This window comes from Protopterus annectens, chromosome 16.part0 (assembly GCF_019279795.1).
Source record: "Protopterus annectens isolate FY-2018-M chromosome 16.part0, PAN1.0, whole genome shotgun sequence".
In the NCBI taxonomy this organism is placed as follows: domain Eukaryota; kingdom Metazoa; phylum Chordata; order Ceratodontiformes; family Protopteridae; genus Protopterus; species Protopterus annectens.
In genome coordinates this window covers 420,672,246-420,692,307 of record NC_056750.1, presented here as the reverse complement: position 1 = coordinate 420,692,307, position 20,062 = coordinate 420,672,246, and the positions used below count along the sequence as shown (strand labels likewise).

At 39.6% G+C, this 20,062-nt stretch overlaps 1 protein-coding gene across 8 annotated transcripts in view; it reads left to right on the top strand.

The window, feature by feature from the left end:
• SCAI (suppressor of cancer cell invasion) overlaps positions 1 to 20,062 on the top strand; it is a 2,763,600-nt gene that overhangs the window by 285,519 nt on the left and 2,458,019 nt on the right. The gene's annotated exons all lie outside the window — the stretch shown is intronic.

Below are 20,062 nucleotides of genomic sequence, written 5' to 3'. Positions count from 1 at the left end.
TGCATTGTTTGAAAAATTGTTTCTTTTTGCTAAACAGATTAATAAAGTTTATCGGTTATAAAAAAAAATCTATTTTTTCTTTCTCAAAAAAAAAAAAAAGGAGACAGAGAGTAAGCCTGCAGTTGCTTTTTGTCTGGAACTTTTACAGTTGTACCTGTTTTATATTGGATGCATTACATCACCTGCTTTATGACAAACGTTTACAGCAGTACCTTTTTTTAATAGCAATAACTGTGTGCTTTTAAAGCAGTGTAAACTGTGGACTGAGGTGTGTGTGTATTGCTGCCTGTGCCGCTTGGATGTTTAAAGAATTAATTCCACATATCTTAAAAACTCAGCTTCCTTGTTCAGCCTTTTCATCTAGTATAGAGGTACGGTAAACAGAGGAGAACAGTAGACAGACAACAGGACAGAGAAAGAGGAGGTAACTGGCCGTCCATTGGGAAGATAAGTCAGAAGGACCATTCCAAGTAACCTATAGAATCTTATCGGTGTCTAACCAGTGTGCTGGCGATATTCTGTAGATTACTTTGTCAGTATAATAGTGCCTAGGGACTGCAAGAGAATAAAATACCTCATCGTTGTGTAAATGAGGTTGATGGGGAAAATATTTTCACTCCTTTTACTCTGTTTGCAGTGTCAGGGAAAGTCGGAAGGAGAATCCTGAGTGGAACGTTAATTGCTTTCCTATATAGCAACTGTAATCAGGACAGCAACCTCTTTGGTTCTTGACCAGAAGGAGCTGTGAGTCAAACCTGATTTAGTTTTGAATGGGTTACAGGTGAGTAGTAATAGATGTGGTCTACCTGGACTTCTGCAGGGACCTTTACCCTGTCTTGTGCCTGACATGTGGCAGAAAAAACTGAAGAGTTGGAATACGACCCAGCGTGTCAAATTAATCACTGCATAGTAACTTGAGAGGATTGTGATGTACAGAACATTTTCAGGAGTAAAGAAAGCTGACAAAAATGACTTGGAGGATTCATGCATAGTCAGTCCTGAGTCCAGTAGTCTGCAATGTGTTACAGATATGTCTGAGAGAGTACAGAATAAGATCACCCTTTTCATGGATAATGCAAAGGTAAGTACAGCAGTAGAGTGTAGGCAAAATAATCAATGAAAGGATATTAGAGGCCAATCAGATGGGTAGAAAGGTGACTGCTGAGGTTCGGTGCTTGCACGTGCACTGCACATAGGTTACAACTGCTTTTGGAGTATCATTTGGAAATATTAGTACTAATGACAGCACTGCACAAAAACAATCTGGGGGCTCTGATCACAGTTGACTGAATCACCAGGAGCAGAGTGAAAGGAGAGATGTTCTTCATCCCACATTGCTGCAGTCCTAACACTTGGGGGTAGTCCGCTGTCCCAGTCGGCCCGAATACCAAAGTATAAGGCTGACGTCGGTCAAGGCGCATTTGTCTGACATCAGGACGTCAGGGTACAAATGCGCATGACCGACGTCATATCCTCAGTCTTTTTTGCCGCATGGTCCGATGCAGAAGCAGTATTGCGAGTGCAGGTTGGCGTTCTGAAATTTTCTGAAGTCGGAGTTTCAGACCGAATCAAAGTTGGCTAAGTACCCGTTGGGGAATATTTTGGTTTTTTCTTGCCTCAGTATTTAACCGGATGTCAGAAAAAGTGAATAACTGTATTTCTTGTGGGAAACAGATACCTCATAGGGATTACCATACCTTGTGTATACCTTGCTTAGGGCCTGAGCACGACGTTGTTGGCTGTCGCTCTTGTGCTAGATTTAACAAACGCACTATTAAGAGAAGATTAGATTGTGCCAGGTTAGTTTTTGGGAAGCGTTGTAATTACAACATGCCGTCGGATGCTCCGACGCCCGCTTCGTCTAAAAAGCGCAAGGACAAGGCAGCAAAGCCTAGGTTGGAAGAACAGTCTGTCCCGGACGTCGGTTCTTTAGAGGGCTCGGTGGAGCCGGTGGTTCTACCAGAAGTTCCTTTGGATTCTCAGGGAGAGACTTTACTGTTACAAGATGTGTCCTCTCAGGAGGTAGGCCAGGCTGAAGGGGCTTCTCAGGTAGCTGTTCTCCCCTCCCTTCCTAAGGTGGTTAGGCCCTCCCCTTCTGTTTCCAAGGCTTCTTCTAGAGGCAGGCCAGGGTTAACTTCAGTGGGGGTCTCCCCTAGTTCTTCAGGGTCTCTGCCTAAGAAACATATGCTCAAAATGGCAGAAGATTTGATTACTATGATTAGAGGTTCTATGCCCCCCCCTGATAAGAGGCCCAGGGTGGAACCTGAGCTTGAGAGTTTTGAGCAGTGTTCGGAGGCTTCTGAGTCTTCGGCTGAAGACTTGCAGGAGTATCCTCCTTATTCTGATTCTGATGTAGATGATTCTACTCCTTCGGCTTCTCCTCCTGAGGATTTTTCTTTTTCAGAGACTCTTCATTCCATGAGGGAGCATTTTAAATGGGAAGGTCAAGATTTCTCTGATTCCAGGAAAAGGCTTAGGGAATTTTTGTTTCTACCCCAGCATAGGCCTTTGGCTATACCTCCTGTTCTGGATGTGGTAGAAGATGTTTTGGCAGAGGCTTCCCTGAACCCTGATTCTTTGCCTCCTGCCCCAGTTAAACCGGATAGGTATTATAGGGTGCCTGAAGCTCATAAGTATCTTATTAAGAGACCTAGGGCAGACCCAGAAACTGTTTCTCAGGGCCCTAAAGGTGTTAAGGCTTCTGTTGTTAAAAATCCTGTTCCTTCTGATAAAGAGGCTAGGGCTTTGGATAGATGGGGAAAGAAGGTGTATACTTCTTCCACTTTAGCCATGAGGGCTTTGAATTGCCAGTTTCACATGTTGAAATACCAAAATTATCTCCTTACACAATTGAAGTCTAAGGTAGATGCTCTGGCGGAAGGTATTGAGTGTAAAGAGTTGCAGGATTTAGTTCATGTTTCTGAACAGGTGGGTAAGCATTCCTTGCAATGTGGTTTTGATGCTGTACAGGCCTCTTCGAGGGTGGCAGCCACTGGTTCTGTTCTTCGCAGGCACGCCTGGCTGAGGGATCAGAATTTAGCTGAGCATGTAAAGACAAGGATTTTAGATGCTCCTTTACAATCTGATGTGTTATTTGGTTCGCCTGTGGAAGCAGTTTTAAAGAAAATGGAGGACAAGGCTAAGTCTATGCAGACTGTTAAAGATTTTTTGCAGGTTCAGCCTCCAAAGTTTAGTAGAAATTGGCCTACTAAGGGGTGGACATATCCTTCTTATGATTCTCAGTCTAGGGGTAGATCTAGACGTGGTAGGGGCAGAGCTCAAGGTTCTTTTAGGCCTAGAACAGGGAGTTCACCTGCCCAGTCTTCTGGTGAGGGCAGGGTCCTTTCGTAAGCAGACCCAATGACCTGCCTTTTCAGCTGCCAGAGCCTTCTCGTCTGGCAGCACCTTTGGGAGGAAGGCTGGCACTTTTCAAAGAAAATTGGAGTGTTATTACCCAAGACAGATGGGTATTGGATATCGTTCACCACGGTTACAGGTTTTATTTCCATACCTTGCCTCCTTTCAAAGGCATGCCAGACATTCCTCCTGTACAAAGAAAAGAGGCTCACAAGCAAATTTCTCTGTTACTCCAGATAGGGGCCATTCAGCCGGTTCCTGTGCCAGAAAGGGGCCTAGGATTTTATTCTCGCCTGTTCCTAGTACCAAAAAAGGGGAACACGTGGAGACCAATTTTGGATTTGTCTATCCTCAACACTTATCTGGACATTCCCAAGTTCAAAATGTTAACGTTACAACAGCTTTTACCTCTGCTGGGCAAAGATCACTGGATGGTAACTTTAGATCTCAAGGAGGCTTACCTTCATGTGCCTATCAGACTCAGTTGCAGGAAGTATCTGCGTTTCGAGCTGGGAATTCCCATTATCAGTTCTCTGCATTGCCCTTTGGCTTATCTACTGCCCAGAGTATTCACAAAAGTTCTGGCTCCAGTCATAGCTTTCTTCAGGCTAAAAGGAATACAAATCTATCCTTACTTGGACGACTGTCTGATTCTGGCTCAAGAAAAGGACAAGCTTCTTCAGCATCTGGAATATGTGATAGCAGTGCTAAGATGCCTGGGGTATTCTGTGAACGAAATAAAGTCCAGTCTAGTACCCTCTCAAGACATGTGCTTTCTGGGTGTGAGACTGAATACAGCAGCCCAGATGGCCTTTTTAACCCCGGACAAACAAAAGAATCTTTCCCTTTACTTTCATCAACTGTCTCTTCAGTCCGGGCTGACTGCAAGGACAGTCCTTCAAGCCTTAGGGTTCATGGCATCTTGTATTCTGGTGCTTCCCAATGCCAAACTGCATATGAGGAAGCTGCAATGGTATCTAAAAAATGTATGGACACAGCACTGTCAGGATTTGGACACTGTCATTCCAATAATACCTTGCATTCAAAAGGAATTTTTGTGGTGGGCTCAGGAATGTCACCTAAACAAGGGACTCTCTGTGACCCGGCCAGAGGCGAGTCAGATTCTAACGACAGATGCCTCAGACATAGCTTGGGCAGCTCATCTGAATGGAAAGTGGATACAAGACAAGTGGCCTGCCAGACTACAGCATCTACATATCAACATGAAGGAGATGTTAGCAGTCCAGTTTGCATTAATGGCTTTCAAGGAGTTACTTCTTCCAGGGCAGGTGTTGATTCTAACAGACAACACAACTGTCATGTGGTACATCAACAAGCAAGGGGGAACACATTCTTATCGTCTATGCAGGCAAGCAATGATTTTGTGGGAGACTGCGCTCAGCTTGCAGCTAAATCTTCAGGCAAGGTTTCTGCCAGGAGCACAGAACTCCTTAGCAGATGTGTTAAGCAGGCAAATCATGGATCCCCACGAGTGGAAACTGGATCTTCATGTATTTCAAAATTGACAGTGTCATGGGGAACTCCAGACATAGATCTGTTCGCTTCTCCACTAAACCACCAGCTGCCAAAGTTTTGCACGAAAAGGTTTCATCACACAGCTTGGAAAGTGGATGCTCTTTCGTTCAGTTGGGAAAATCTTCATGTGTATGCCTTTCCACCTCTGCCTCTCCTCCCAAAGGTACTCCTAAAGGTCAGACAAGACAAGCCAAGGATGATTTTGATAGCTCCAGATTGGCCTCAGCAACACTGGTACCCATTACTGAGGAATCTGGTAAGGAAGCCTCCATGGCCTTTACCTTTAATTCCACACCTTTTGTCTCAGAGGGACGGTCATCTACTCAATGTCAAGCTTCACTCTCTTCATCTAACAGCCTGGCATATTCTGTTTTGAACCACAGCAGGTCTCAACTTCCTCAACAAGTTTTGAATGTGATTGTGGAAGCCAGAAGACCTAATACACGTAAAGTGTATGCAGAAAAATGGAAGAGATTTTTATTTTGGAGTGCAGCAAAGGATTTGGATGTTTCTGAGCCTAATTTGAGTGTGGCTCTTCAATATCTTACTGAGTTATTGGACAAAGGTTTGTCTTTCTCTTCCATTAAGATTCATGCTGCAGCAATTTCAGCTCACTATGATTGTGACCCACCATTGTTTTCTCATCCTTTGTTCAAGCAATTTCTTAGAGGGGCAAAGAATATAAGACCCCACGAGAGCTCCTACTCCTGCTTGGGATCTCAATTTTGTGTTGGAGAAACTTACTCTACAACCTTTTGAGCCTGCGGCTACTGCTGAATTGAAATACTTGTCATGGAAGACTGCTTTTTGTTGGCCATTACTTCTGCAAGAAGGGTTTCTGAATTGCAGGCCCTTATGGCGGTTGAGCCTTTTTGATTTTCCATAAGGATAGGGTATCATTACGCACTAATCCTTCCTTTATGCCTAAGGTGGTTTCTAGTGTGGCTTTAAACCAAACTATTCATTTGCCTACTTTTATGCAGATCCCCAAAATAGGGGAAAAGATTTTGCACACTTTAGATGTACACAGGCAGTTGCGTTATTATTTAAGCAGGACTAGGGATTTTAGGCAGTCTCAGCAGTTGTTTGTTTCTTTTGCTTTGAGTTCTCAGGGCAAGCCTGTGTCAAAACAAACTATATCTAAGTGGATTGGGTTTTGCATTGCATTCTGTTATTCCCATCATGGCAAGGAGATTCCAGCTGGGATTAGGCCTCATTCCACTAGGGCTACTGCCACTTCAACAGCATTTCTAAGGGGGGTGGCAACTAAGGATATTTTGGAGGCAGCTACTTGGAGTTCAGTGCATACTTTCTCCAAGCATTACCACTTTCCTCTCTATTCTAAATCCAGGGCTGGTTTTGCCACTGCTGTGTTGCAGGGCATTTTGGCAGCTCCTGCTTCGTTATAGTTTAGCCATCCTCCCTTACCTCTGCTTTGGGATTCTACCCAAGTGTTAGGACTGCAGCAATGTGGGATGAAGAACATAGTACAGTTTTGTACCTACCATAAATGTAGATGTTCGAAGATCCACATTGCTGCAGTCCAATTTACCCTCCCTCCTTCCCCTCTGTGTTTAGGGGTGGTTGTGTGGGTGGGGTTCTATTTTTGTAAATTTGTATATATTGTATATATATTGGGTACAGGAGTGTTTGGTGTTTTTTGGTTTTGGCCTTATCTTTTTAGGGTCTTCTGACATCTGGGGCAAGAAAAGACTGAGGATATGACGTCGGTCATGCGCATTTGTACCCTGACGTCCTGATGTCAGACAAATGCGCCTTGACCGACGTCAGCCTTATACTTTGGTATTCGGGCCGACTGGGACAGCGGACTACCCCCAAGTGTTAGGACTGCAGCAATGTGGATCTTCGAACATCTACATTTATGGTAGGTACAAAACTGTACTTTGTTGCAGCAAGCAGAATGCTGGGTAGTAACCTCTATGAGGATTGGCTGCAGAAATAGATATTTTACCAGGCCTTGGTCAAGCTGCTCCTTGAATACTTTGTACAGTTTTGGAAGTCATAGAATGAATGGAACTGGAAGTTGCTGGGAGGAAAGCCACCAGAAGGGTGTGTTGTTGGGGTGGGGTGGAGTATGATCAGATTTAGAAGAGATGGAACTATTTCCAGAAGAGACCAAAATAAGAAGAAATGACTTTATGGATTTACAGACTGTAACAAATGCAAGACCTAAACTTTTCTGTCATGATTGTCCAAAACTGTAAGTCAGAGATGTAATTTTGAAATTCTTGATTAAAGGAGTAAAGCATTTTTACAAGGGAGGAGTCCTGCCCCAGTAGCCCAACATGAGGGGCTACACCCACTATTGATGTACTAAAAAAACATTACTGTACCTCAGAGTATGCAATGTACTCTAAGGTGCCATAACCACAGACTTTGTATATATATTCCCCCCACATTTGCACTTATGGATCAAGTAAGCTGAAGATCACTTAGTTTCTACTCTTACGAGGATTGCAGTTATAGGTTACAGAATTTCAGCACCCACCAGGTTGGAAAGATGAGGTGTGTAAAGGAACAAGCAGTGGATTACTTGGTGCAGCTTCTCCGTAGATATCTAAAAGTACTTCCCACAATGCACTGTGGTTCCCTGGAATGAACTAATGGAATGTAGGGAATGGGGGGGGGGGCTCAGAGGCATTCAGTAAAATGTATGAATGGTTGAGGGGTGGTGAGGTGAAAGATGGGGATAGGGTGAAAACAGAACTTAAACAGCACTTAAGGGAAGGGATATTTGCATATTGTCTGTTTCTATGTTCAAGCAGTTGTAATACTTTTTACATAGCCTTGCCCTTCTTCAGTGTGTTTTCACAAATTAGGTGTCCTATTTGTTACGCGTGACTTATCAAATTATAGTTTTTCAAGCACCTTGCTTGATTCTTAAGGTCTTCAGCTTACTATGGCTGTGCATCTAAAATGCTGTAGAAAACTGTGCACTTCTCCTGTGAGAATCTCACAGTGCCTTATTATTATCTCATCCTTGTATTTATCACAGCAACATATTATGTCCCATTAAATTTGTGTTAAATGGGGAAGATTTGTGGTAATTAAAAAAAAAAACTTAGTGTTACATTATATCCAGTGTTCAGTATAGCATCAACAATGTAAATTAGTGCACAGTAAGAAAGCAAAGTTAAAATACAGTTCATGTGAGCAGCTCTGTTTTTTTTAAAGCTTTCTTATGCTGAACAAAATGCAGTTTAAATGCTTTGGAAACTGATGTAGATGTTGTTTGGCATTGCCATACCTTTAACAATCAAATATTTATGGATTTTATTTTAAGAGCTTTGTAAATTATATAGCTCCCATTTTATATATCCTGAAATGACTGCCAACCATACACATCTGTTAGACTTTTGTAGCTACATAAATGATTGGAAGAAAGGGGGTAAGCCATTTTTCAAGCTGTAAATCCTATGCAACAGTGAAAGGAAGGGGCTTTGAAGAAGACAGCAAGGTAGGAGTACATTCTCTTTGTGCAGATTTGCATTTCTTTTCATGTATGCAAGTCTTTTGGGACTGAGTACTTTATTTTGTGGCTACAGTAGCACCTGCTGGGACTACTGTAAAATTTAGCCTTTAAATGTGCATGTAGCCTCCATAACTGTACTTCAGAATTAGGGTGTGAAAGCAAAAAAGAAAATATGATTGTTCCCAGGATGGTGGGCTGATATTTTTGCTGAAGAGTATGAGGAAGTGAGCAGGATGATTATAAAGGTGTAAAGCTGTCTGCAGGCTTACGAGTTTTAATGAAGTGACGTATTAGCACAGTGCCTTGTTATAAGCAGTTTCAGGAAAAAGCAACCTGTCACAAGCACAAGGGTTTAATTTGCTAAATTAAAATCATAGCAAGCAACTTGGGAGCTTAGAATGTGCCAAATGAAAAGGAATCACCAAGGCATTTAATTTGAATTACTTTTTTTAACACAGCCAGAAGACAGCACTGTAAGGGTTTGCCTACTGGGTAGGTGAGAGGGATAATTTTCTAAAGAAGTTTCACACTTAAAATGTTACCCAGTGCTGTTGAAGTTCTGATGTTTGGGTGTTATTATTCCTAACTACTTTCGAGTTACATGTGGTAGAATGATCTCTCAGTTTAATTAGCCACCGAATCCATAAAAATGAGTAGGAAAAATAGGGGTTTTAAAGTTTAACACACTGAAAACGTTAGGACGTTTAGACCTCACCCTGTAAAAGTATGAAACTGAGAAGGACTGAAAGCTTGTAAGCCTCTTGGTGTACTTTCTGAATGAGTTCAAGTGAATATTGGTGCTTATCATCTAAGAGCTTTACAAAATTGAACACGTTGAATACTGAACAAGTAATGTGCAGATAAAATATGATGTTGAATGCGTAGATCACTGATGCAGTAGTATAAAATAAATGGGTCCTACCCTTCGTGACCAGCCAGTTTACAAAGCTAAAGGGTGCATTCCATGGGCTGCAGAAGTCAGGAGCTTGAAAAGAGCTTCATGTAAAGATAGTCTGAGCACAAAAAGCTTCATAGCTTTTTTGCTTCTGAAGAGTGCTCCAGCCCCATAGAGCTGTCTTCTGGCTAACGATCTTTTATAGATGAGCAGATAAGTCGCGTTTTAGGGGAAACCTTCCAGTAATTTTATTTTATTTATTTATTTAGGAAAACCTGTGCTTTTCTAACTGAAATATATGGTTTAGCTAGGAAAGTTACCGTTTTTTGTCTATCATTGTATTTCTAAGGGAGTGTGTGTGTAAATGCTTACGTGAACATTTTGTGTGCAAAACCTATTCAGGTTTTGTGTAGTTGTACATTGGGAATAGGATACTGTGCTTGTGGGGGACTGTCAGTGGTTTACTCTTTACAGACTTGTCCAGCCTTTGCTATCCACTTTGTGTCGCTTTCCTCTTATTACCAGTGGAGCACCCTCAGGTTTTACCTTCCCCTATCCCCCGTAAGAAAGAAAAAGTTGTGAGGGAGTCTGGCTGTCATATTGGCTCCTGTTACACCTCAGCCACTGGTGGGTGACTCTACTGTGGCCGTTTATCCTTTTACTTACTCCTCCTGGTGTAGCATATGCAGTCACCATAGACTGGGAGATGTTGCTGTAGGCATGCCTTTGGCTGGTAAGTGAAAATCACTCTTGTCAGTCTCAAGGGAATTGGCAAGTGAAAGTCCTTCACTTAACTAGGACAGGAAACCTGCAAGAGTTTCCTTCTGTTTCTAACATAGATTGTCAGTAAGAAGAGCAGGCATTACAGTGGAAGGGTTGTCTAAGAATTGATAAGACTGTTGTAGTTGTGTCTTTCAGCTTTTCCCGGTTAGGGGTCAACACAGCACAACTCCGGTCTGCTAATGATTGGCAGTAGATTTTTACGTGCCGAGTTGCCAGCCCTGATGCACAACCTTCAACAAAGGTACGCCCATTCACGCATGTCTCCACACAGAAAACGCTCTAGCTGAGAATCGAACAGGACAACGTCTTACTGTGAGGCGACAACGCTTCCGCAGCACCACCACCGCATTGTAAGAATTGATAAGACTGTACTACATCTAATAAAGCCTTACTGAATGAACTACAGTGTTTGGAGAATTCATTCTGAAAAGTACACAGGACTTGGCCCATAAAGGAGAGACTGGCACCTGTTCAGTACAAGTTTGGGTAATTAACAGATAAAGATTTTCATTTTCAGTCTCATACAGTGTTTCCAGCTAATTACGGTACAGTACAGTCTATAAGAATTGATAAGACTGTACTGTACCGTAATTAGCTGGAAACACTGTAATGAGACTGAAAATGAAAATCTTTATCTGTTAATTACCTGTACTCTTGAAAATGAGTGTCTTTTAATTCTGTGGCTTTTAAAGCTGATTAACTTGTCTTTGTGAATCTTTATTTAAGTTAGAGTACGAACTGTTAATCCTGCCTATTTTTCTTTCATATCTCTGTATACTGTAATGATAAAGATATGAATATTTATGAGCTATAATAATTTACTTTCTGTATTTTAAGTCTATATATTTGCATTGTCTGTTAGTGTCCTTTTAATTTCTGACTAATGTACAATAATTATGTAAAGTGCACTGTAATCTGTAAACTAATTAACAAATTAAGCCTATCCTGTTATGTCTTGAGTGCATTGAATAACTTTTGCTACCTCTTCTTTAGTTCACTTATTTTAATAGTTTACTAAACTTATACTTTCTGCATTTTAGGTCTATACATTTGCATTTTATGTTAAGGCTGCCATGCTATATATTGAGTATACTGAATAACTATTACTACCAATTATTTAAATAACTTATTTTAATAAGCCTGTAAAAATAATGTCACTTTACCCTTAACTAATGACTGAATAATGTTATAAGCCTGTTACAAATAAGTCTGTCACTTTACCCTTAACTAATGACTAAATAATGTAATTCTGTTACTTTACTCTAAAACAAATGACTGAATAAAATGAAATAACTGAGTATTATTTCTATATTTTGAGATTTGACTGAAATGTACTATACTGAACATATAACTGAATATGAATGTCATATTCTGAAACTTGACTGAAATTTACATTAGCATATACTGAACATTTAAAAATAACTGTGTGTATTTTGGAAACTAAACTAAGAGTATATTTTGCCAGTGTTAACTAAACACAGATAAAAGCATAACGGAAACTGGTACGTTATAGTCTGTAAACCAAACTATTATTGCATGAACATAGACTGAAAGTTAGTACTGTTGACACATTGTTTGAAACATGAGAACCTTTTGACAGTGTTACCTGAACACAGATGGAAACATAACTGAAATCTGTTTTTGTCAGTATTATCTGAACATAGATAAACTAAAACTAGTACTATTGTTTAATTGTCTGAAAACATGAGAACATTGTCTGAACATAGATAAACTGAAACTAGTACTATTGTACAATTGTCTGAAAACATGAGAACATTTTGATTGTCTGAACAGACTGAAACCTAGTACTGTTTAATAACTGTCTGAAAACATACATACTTGCTTTAACTCATACATTTTAACTTTAAACAAACAATGAAGAAATAACTGAAACACATAGACAGTCAACTTCCGCACCACAGTTCTTGCCAAATTTTACTCTGCAGTGTCCCAGTCACTGATGAGGTAAAGGAAAGCTTACTCTAATGTTGGAGTAGGCCTTTTAAAGCTCTTTTTTATTTCTTGTGCAAGGCTGGGTGACTAAAGTTCTTGATTGTATTTAGTATTAGGTCCTTAAAATAACATTTGCATCTTTAACAATTATAACTTGCTTATTGCCCTGACCGTATGTACATTTTTCTGCATGAAATACGTGTTTGCTGCTTTAACAACTATAAACTGATAGCATTGCTTACTGTGCTGACTTTATTTACATTTTTCTACATGAAATAAACATTTGCTGCTAATAAACTCTTGCAAGTCTGTAAGCAAACTAATAATTTCAGATGAAACTAAATAGTAATGTAACACTGTGCATTTCTGCACCTATATAAAATAATTTTAACTGTTGAACTTTTTACATCTGACCCTTAGATTTTAATGGGTCTATATTATATGATCAAAGAGACTTTTCTTCAGACATATCATCATTGACACCTAAAGAGTGAACACTCTAAAGCGCGAATGGCCACATCCATGAATTTTTTCCCTCTGGAAAAAAATTGTGGGGCTGTACACAAAAAACACAAACTTCAAAACCCTAATCAAGTGGGGGGCTTCACCCCTACACCTCCCAACATGGGGAGGTTGTGACCCCCCATGACCCCCTAACCAAATATACCAACTCTGAGATCTCTCTACATCGGGGAAAAGAGCAATTCCCGATAACAGCCAACTGAATTTTTTCCTGAGGAAAAAAATTTGAGGATGTGGCCATTTGTGCTTTAGAGCTTTCGCTCTTTGTGTCCATGATTATATGCTCAAAGAAAAGTCTCTACGAGCATATAATGTAGACCCGGTTTTAACATACTGTTCTGTGAGTGAAACTACACTCACTGTCTTACCATAACTGTTTTTTAGCTGACTTCATTTAACTTTTCAGTAGTACTGAATGCTGCAAGAATTTATTCTTACTGTCTACAATTTTTTGGATGAATAGTAATACTGCAAATGCATTAAATGGATAGTACTGTCTTTAATTCAGCTTGCTAGGCTGGCTGTAATTTGAACTGATATGCTTGGTAAACTGATTACATAATGTACTGTTTTATACATAGGATCTGAATTTTTAACTGTGCTGTCACTTTTACAGTGTAGAATTGACTTTAAATTTTACATTCTGTAAACTTGCAAACATTATTTTGTCTGTCTGTATTACGATATTGTTTATACATTGCAACACTTTAATACAAAGCTCTTAATTAATGACTGCTAAACAAACAATAATACAAAAAAATCATTTGCCAAGTCTGTAACTGTAAACCCTTTATTCTGCTAATTAATTTGACTATTAGTTCTGATATACCTTACAAGACATAAAGGTAGAGGTATACGGTTACCCCTTTTTTTTTCTAACTGGCCACACCCAATATGTCTTTCTGAGCACTTCAGCTGTGTCATCTGAACTGGAATTTATTTTATTTTTAACCCTTAAATATGCATGTTTCTGTCATAACCAATTCTTTAAAATCTGTACATTTGCACAAATCTTGTTACTGAAGTCTTCAACAGCATATGACGCGTATACCTAGTACAGAGCTGCTAAACTTTGAATTGTTAGCTGCTATAATCTTTGACCTTTTAAATTCAGATAAAACTGCATTTGTGTCTTTTAATAAAGATTTGTGTGTAAATGAAGTTGATTTGTCCGTAAACAATGGAATATTTATTTTAACCTTAAACAATGACAGATTAATGCTCTGATCTTTACAGATAGCCATGGAATGCATTCTTTTACTTATCACTGGTGTGTGTTCAGTTATATTGGAATTTACTTTTGTTAAAATCTGAACTCTGATTCCTCTTATCTCCCTTCAGTGCAATCATTGCACTTGATTCTGAAAATAAGAAATTAGATGAAGTAATGTGAACTTCTGACATTGCCTGCATGTTATGTATGTTGACTGTGTTGACATTTGTATGTTTAATACTGCAGCATACTTCTGTATTTTGAATTGCATGTGCTGAAGCATTTACACAAGGCTTAAATCCAAACCCATAGTGACAGAAGGTGACTCATAAGCTTGCTTCTGTGATTTAACCCTTTTGTGTTTAGAAATATTTAACATTCTTGAACTAATAACCTTTAACTTTAAGAGAACAGTTTTAGACTTAAACCAAAGATTTACTGATGTTTTAACTGTAGCATTATTGCTTAACATGTGTATACAGCAGGTATTGAAATTACTTTTACTGATAAATTTAAAGTTTGTTTGAGCGGTTAACTAAAAAATGCATATAAAGTCTTAACTTTATGGTCCTGGAAGAATGTGTGCCGTTGTCTGTAGCTTATTAACCTTTTTCTTGCTTTTTGGCTCTGTGACGTTACACTGGAAACATGAAAGTTTGAGGAGATATCGGTTAACTGGATAAGGTATTTTATGTTTTGAAGGAACACTGCTTTGATTTAATACTGGTATGCTGAAGTTATTTGAGGCTTTTCTGAAGTAAACACTGGTACTGTGCACTTTGGTTAACAACTGGGTTGAGTATATGTGTGTTGTGTCCATTTTCTATATGAAGTAGTGCTGTTTTACTGAAAAGTTTTTGTGCAGCTGTTTCTTTTTGTTGATAAGGTTGTTTGAAATAATTGCTGTGTAAACTGCTGTAGTTGAACAAAACGCTGCTATTTTGTAGATTTTTGTAAAACACAACATGTTGTGTGACCAAGTCTGGAAATGAACGATACCTTTACTGAAAGGATGGTCTGTAGCATCATGGAAAACCTCAGGAGTGCTGTTGAAATTTTTGTAGTACTTTTCCTGTATTGTCTTGGAAAAACAGTCACTGTGAACTTAAGAAAATATATGCTGCACTGGAAACTGGATTTGAAAGGGTTACACACTACAACCGTCTCTGATTTTTTGATTGTCCAGAGTAGCTGTTTGCTGGGTTGCAGGAATCGTATATCAGTCCCCAAATAGCAGGCCTGTTCGGGTGCCATTGTAAGAATTGATAAGACTGTACTATACCGTAATTAGCTGGAAACACTGTAATGAGACTTGAAACAAAAATCTTTATCTGTTAATTACCCAAACTCGTGCTGAACAGGTGCCAGTCTCTCCTATATGGGCCATGTCTTGTGTACTTTTCAGAATGAATTCTCCAAACACTGTAGTTCATTCAATAAGGCTTTATTAGATGTTCACAATATTCGAATACTGTCTTCATTAACAGTGCTGATAAACAATTAGTATTCAAAATTACTGCACATCATATTCTGATTGTCCTGCGCATTGTAAACTAATATAGTCTATATTTGACCTGTCTTCTGCTCTCAGGCTCGAGTGTCTGTCATCTTCTCTGAAATAATAGTTTGAATGAACTAACTAACCATAACTGACTTTTCTAACTGTATCTGAAGTATATTTTAATAATACCAGAACCCTGTGATGCTTTACACGCCATCTTAACCTTGGTTCCCTTGGTTACTAGGCTTGGCTTCTTATGTGCTTTATTTAACATTCCATTAAGGAACATTCTGTAGCTGGCAAGATTGTATATTTCCCTTGAGAAAAGAACATTCTTTTCTGTATTTTCTACACACTTTACGCTTATCTTTCTTTTCTAATAAACTGTCTCATGCTTGACCAGCAAGGTTATTTTTCTTTCTGCTTAACTGTCTTTTATGCATAAATGTAACACCATTAATTTTACCCTTTAGACTGTCAAATGTCTAATAACTACTTTAAAATGAAAGTCCCCAAGCTAACAGATTGGATCTCAGGACGTTCTTCACAGCATGAACATTCTCATTCTGGAGAAAGTATGGTTTCAGATTTCCCTACTGAAAATGCATCCTTTTCATAAACATTAAGATGAAAGATGTTTTTTTCAGTGGAGCAGAAAGAAATCCCTGTAGCACAGAAAATGTATTACAATTTATTGCAGCTGGAAATGCCAAATTCTGCAACTGTTCTTCCTATGTTCCCTGCTTTACAGATTTTTTTTTCTCATGGCTTCTGGCTCCTCTGATAGTCAACCTCTTACTGCTAGGAAGTCCAGCAGGTTATATAGGGTACCTCAGACTCATAATTTATTTTTATATTCTAGAGCACATTCAGCTGTGATTTCTTTATCCAAAATTGCTTCTGTTAAGTATTTTACTGCTGCTAACCCCATTCCCTCCAACAAGGATGGGGAAAGCAATGGATATGTTGAGAAATAAAATGCATTCCGCCAGTGCTTTGACTTTTAGGATTCTAAACTGCCAAGATCATATGCTGATGTTTTAACTTCTGTCGTTTGAGGTCATGCAGAAGTCTATAGTTAGCCTTTTTTCCTTCTGAGATAAAAAATAAAACAATCTTGAATGCCTATATTACATCTGTTTCATGCCACTGATTCCCCTAGAGCAGCTGTTTCTGTGTCAGCATTGAAAAGACTTTCTTCAGTCACAAAATCTTCATGCGGATATTACAACTGAAATTTTATATTCTTCCTTAGATAATGACGTTCTTTTTGGCCCTTCTGCAGCTTAGGTATTAAATAAACATGTTTGAGGGATAGTTGTGTTTCACTGACGATACTACTTTGGAAAAGTCTTGCACTTCACATAAAGTGAAGTACTTCTCTTTCCATATTCAAATGTAATTTGGATGAATGGATGGGAAACTGCAAATTCATTCCTAGTTTAATACCCATGTCCCTCATAGATAAGAGTAATAAGTAAATGTTCCAACATATTGTTGTTCTTTCTGCTTCTTGGTTATTTGTATGAAAAAAGTAAAGGCTAAACACTGTAGGTGGGTGAGCCAGAGTTTGCTCGAGCCAACATGAGCCCAAGAATAAGCTCATTTCAAGCTTATGGTCCAGGAATGTTACTAGCTGGAAACAATCTGAGTCACTGATAATTTTTCCTAGTTTTTTTTTTTTCTTTTCTTTTCTTTTTTTTTTCTTTTTTATATGTAACTCAGATTGAACTTGCAGGCTGATTTTTTGCATTCTGTTAGATTGGATGATGTCAGACATAGATTGCAGTTGGCTGAAACTTCATTTTGTAGGCAGTACCAAACTGATATTACATAAGCATCCAGAAGGTACACGTTCTGAATAGAGAAACTGTGATTTTTCCTCTCATTTGTCTTCAGTAGGAGAATGCTGGATGTACTGTAAATATTTTTGTTAGTTTATGTTGAAAGAATGTACAGCAATCGGCAAACATAATTTAATTATTTATATTGCTACCTGTCCATATCACTGTCGCAGTATTCTTAATGTAAGGTATCTCCTGCGAAGGATAGCTCAGCGTCCGGCCAGTATACCAAAGCCTTTGGAATTTATAGACCTCGTACATGTACATACTTCAGAACTTCTTTGCCACTAGTCAGAATGCCATCATTGATCTTTGGTCTGAATGCTCCTTCTTCTGTGCTGGTTATTGATCCGTGCTTCAGGTAAGTGCCCCATTGGGGTTTCTTGATATCTAGTTTTATTTTATTTTATTTTGGTGTGTTTACATGCCATCCAGAAAGGGAAAATGTAAGTGTGGGAGGCAGAATCCCCATGAAGATCATCACGAGCAGTGCCTGTTCTGTTTGGATCCTTATCACAGCTATATGCAGTGTTCTGTCTGCCAAGCTTTTGTCCCCAAGACCTTTCATAGTTTTCTGTTCTCCTTGTCAATTTACTTGGAGAATCAACATCTTAAATTGTTGACATAAGGTGCTTTGGTGGAGTCTTCCCATCCCGAAGGTCAGCCACTTGCCAAGAAAATGAAAAAAAAAAAAACTGGTCTGATTTGACTGCAGTCCTGCCTCCCCTGGATGTCTCTTTCGAGGCTAGTGATAGCCTGGGGGATCATCTGGTTGTTGTCTCAGATTCCTCTGCTGTAACCCTGTTGAAAGCCAGCATGGATCTGATTTCTGGCATGTCCTCCGAGGCTTTGCAGATGTTCACTTTGAACATTGAGGGGGAACCTCGGCTGATCATATACCGCAAATTCTAGTTCGGGGGGAAGATTCCTATGTTGATTGAGTGTTGACATAGGTCTGAACCTCCTAAGCTTTTTTTGGGCAGATATTCCTCAGAAAAAAAAAGCAAAAAAACGAGCATATTTTCCCTTGCATTAAAGATCTCCAACATGATTTTACCCAGGGGCTGTAGAATGCCTTAATGGCCTTAAAGCCTCCTCAAGGAGTTTCTCTACAGGAGTCCTTTGATGAAGAGTTGGATTCTCCTGAAGAGTCCTTGGCATATTCCTTCTGCCCTGGATTATGGGTCTAAAGAGGAAGGTTCCATCAGTCCAGACTCTCCCTTAGAACTCTCCTTTGGCCATACTGTTTCTTGTATGATGGAATATTTCAAATGAAACTGTTCTCAGGTTTCTGATATCCCGAAGAGGTTTTATGAACTTTTCCAGATGGAGTTTGCCCAGCCCTGAACAGTTCCTCTGGTCTTAGCTGCACTGTTAGATACCTTCCCAATGGCCTAGGTTGCCTCTGATCCCCAATCTTTAGCCCCTAAGAAACCTGACAGATTTTACAAGGTGCCTGATGATGGTAAGTTTTTGCACTTCTGACAAACCTTCCAAACTCAAAATGCACAAGTTTTTGTGGAGCGTTTATTTTACAAGTTGTCTTGCTTTGCCCGAGTAAATCACTGTTTTACCACTCCAGTTCCAGTTTTCTGCTTATTTGTTTCACTTACTGGAATAGTTGGTGTTCGTGAGAGAAACCTTCCAAACTTATATGATCGACTAAACTACTTCCTTCTGATAAGGACAGTAGAGCCACGAAACGTCTAGGCAAAAAGTATATATTGCTGACACCCTGTCTTTAGGGCTATTAATTACTAGACTTGTATGACCAGGTATGTTTTAATCCTTCTTTCTCAAGCCTGTCAGCAATTTCTAACATCCTTGATTCAGAAGGGAAGGTCTCGGCCCTTTCTTTACTGGGTTCTACCTCTGGGTTCACCACTCTGTTAAATATAGTTATGTTGCAGCTGATGGTTCATGTAGAGCTGCTGCGTTTGGTTCTGTTTTGTGACATTACTCTTGGCTTCTTCTCCAGCCCTTACCTGATGATACTATGGCTAAATTGTTTGATGCTCCTCTTGATAATAAGAACCTTTTTGGTTCTGCTGCTGTTGAGCTTCAAGTCCCTCCAGGATAAAGGCAAGGCCTTGCAGGAATTGAAACATATTTTTGTTTCTTCTATCCCTAAGTTTCAGAGGAATTATCAATCCAAATATGCTTTTGTTTGCAGACAGCCTCTCCCTCCTTCCAAATGTAAAAAGGATTCTGTGTGCCCCCTGGTAAGTGTACTCATACTCCTCCTTAGAAGCCTCCTTTTCAAGACAAGCCAGGTTCTGTCTGGCAGTTTTTCTTCTTTACCTTATCCCTTTGTCTTTCCCTGTCCCTTCCCAATTAGTTAAGGGTCACTCAAGACTCCTGGGTTTTATCCATCATCCTCCAGGGATATTTCAACGTATGGAAATCCCTTCCTTTGTTTCCGGGCATCCTTGGGTATCCTTAGGAACAGCTTCCTTTCTTTCCAGAATTACTTCAGTGCCTTTTGTCTTAAGGCACCATTAAAGTGGTGTCCTCTGCCCAGGAAGAGAAAGAGTTTCATTCCAGGATGTTTCTGATTCCTCCTGAGGAATAGCATCTGGAAACCCATTGTGGACCTTGCTCAGCTAAACACCTTTCTAAAGGTCCCCTCCTTTCAAATGTTGTCCCTTCAAATCCTGTTCCCTCTTCTTCTTCCCTATGCCTTCTTGGTATCCCTAGATGTTAAAGATGCTTATTTTCACATCCCCATTCATCCTGTTTTCAGGATATTTTTGTTTCTCTGTGTCTTCCTTGCATTTTCAGTTCTCCGCTTTGCCTTTTGGCCTCTCTACTGCCCCAGGGATATTCACAAAATGCCTTGCTCATGTCATTGCTTTTTGCAGGACGAGAGGGTTTCAGATCATTCCTTATCTAGATGACCTACTCATTCAGATCTTCATCCTCTGAGGTCCTGCTTCAGCACTGCAGTTTACTGATTGTCTTTTTC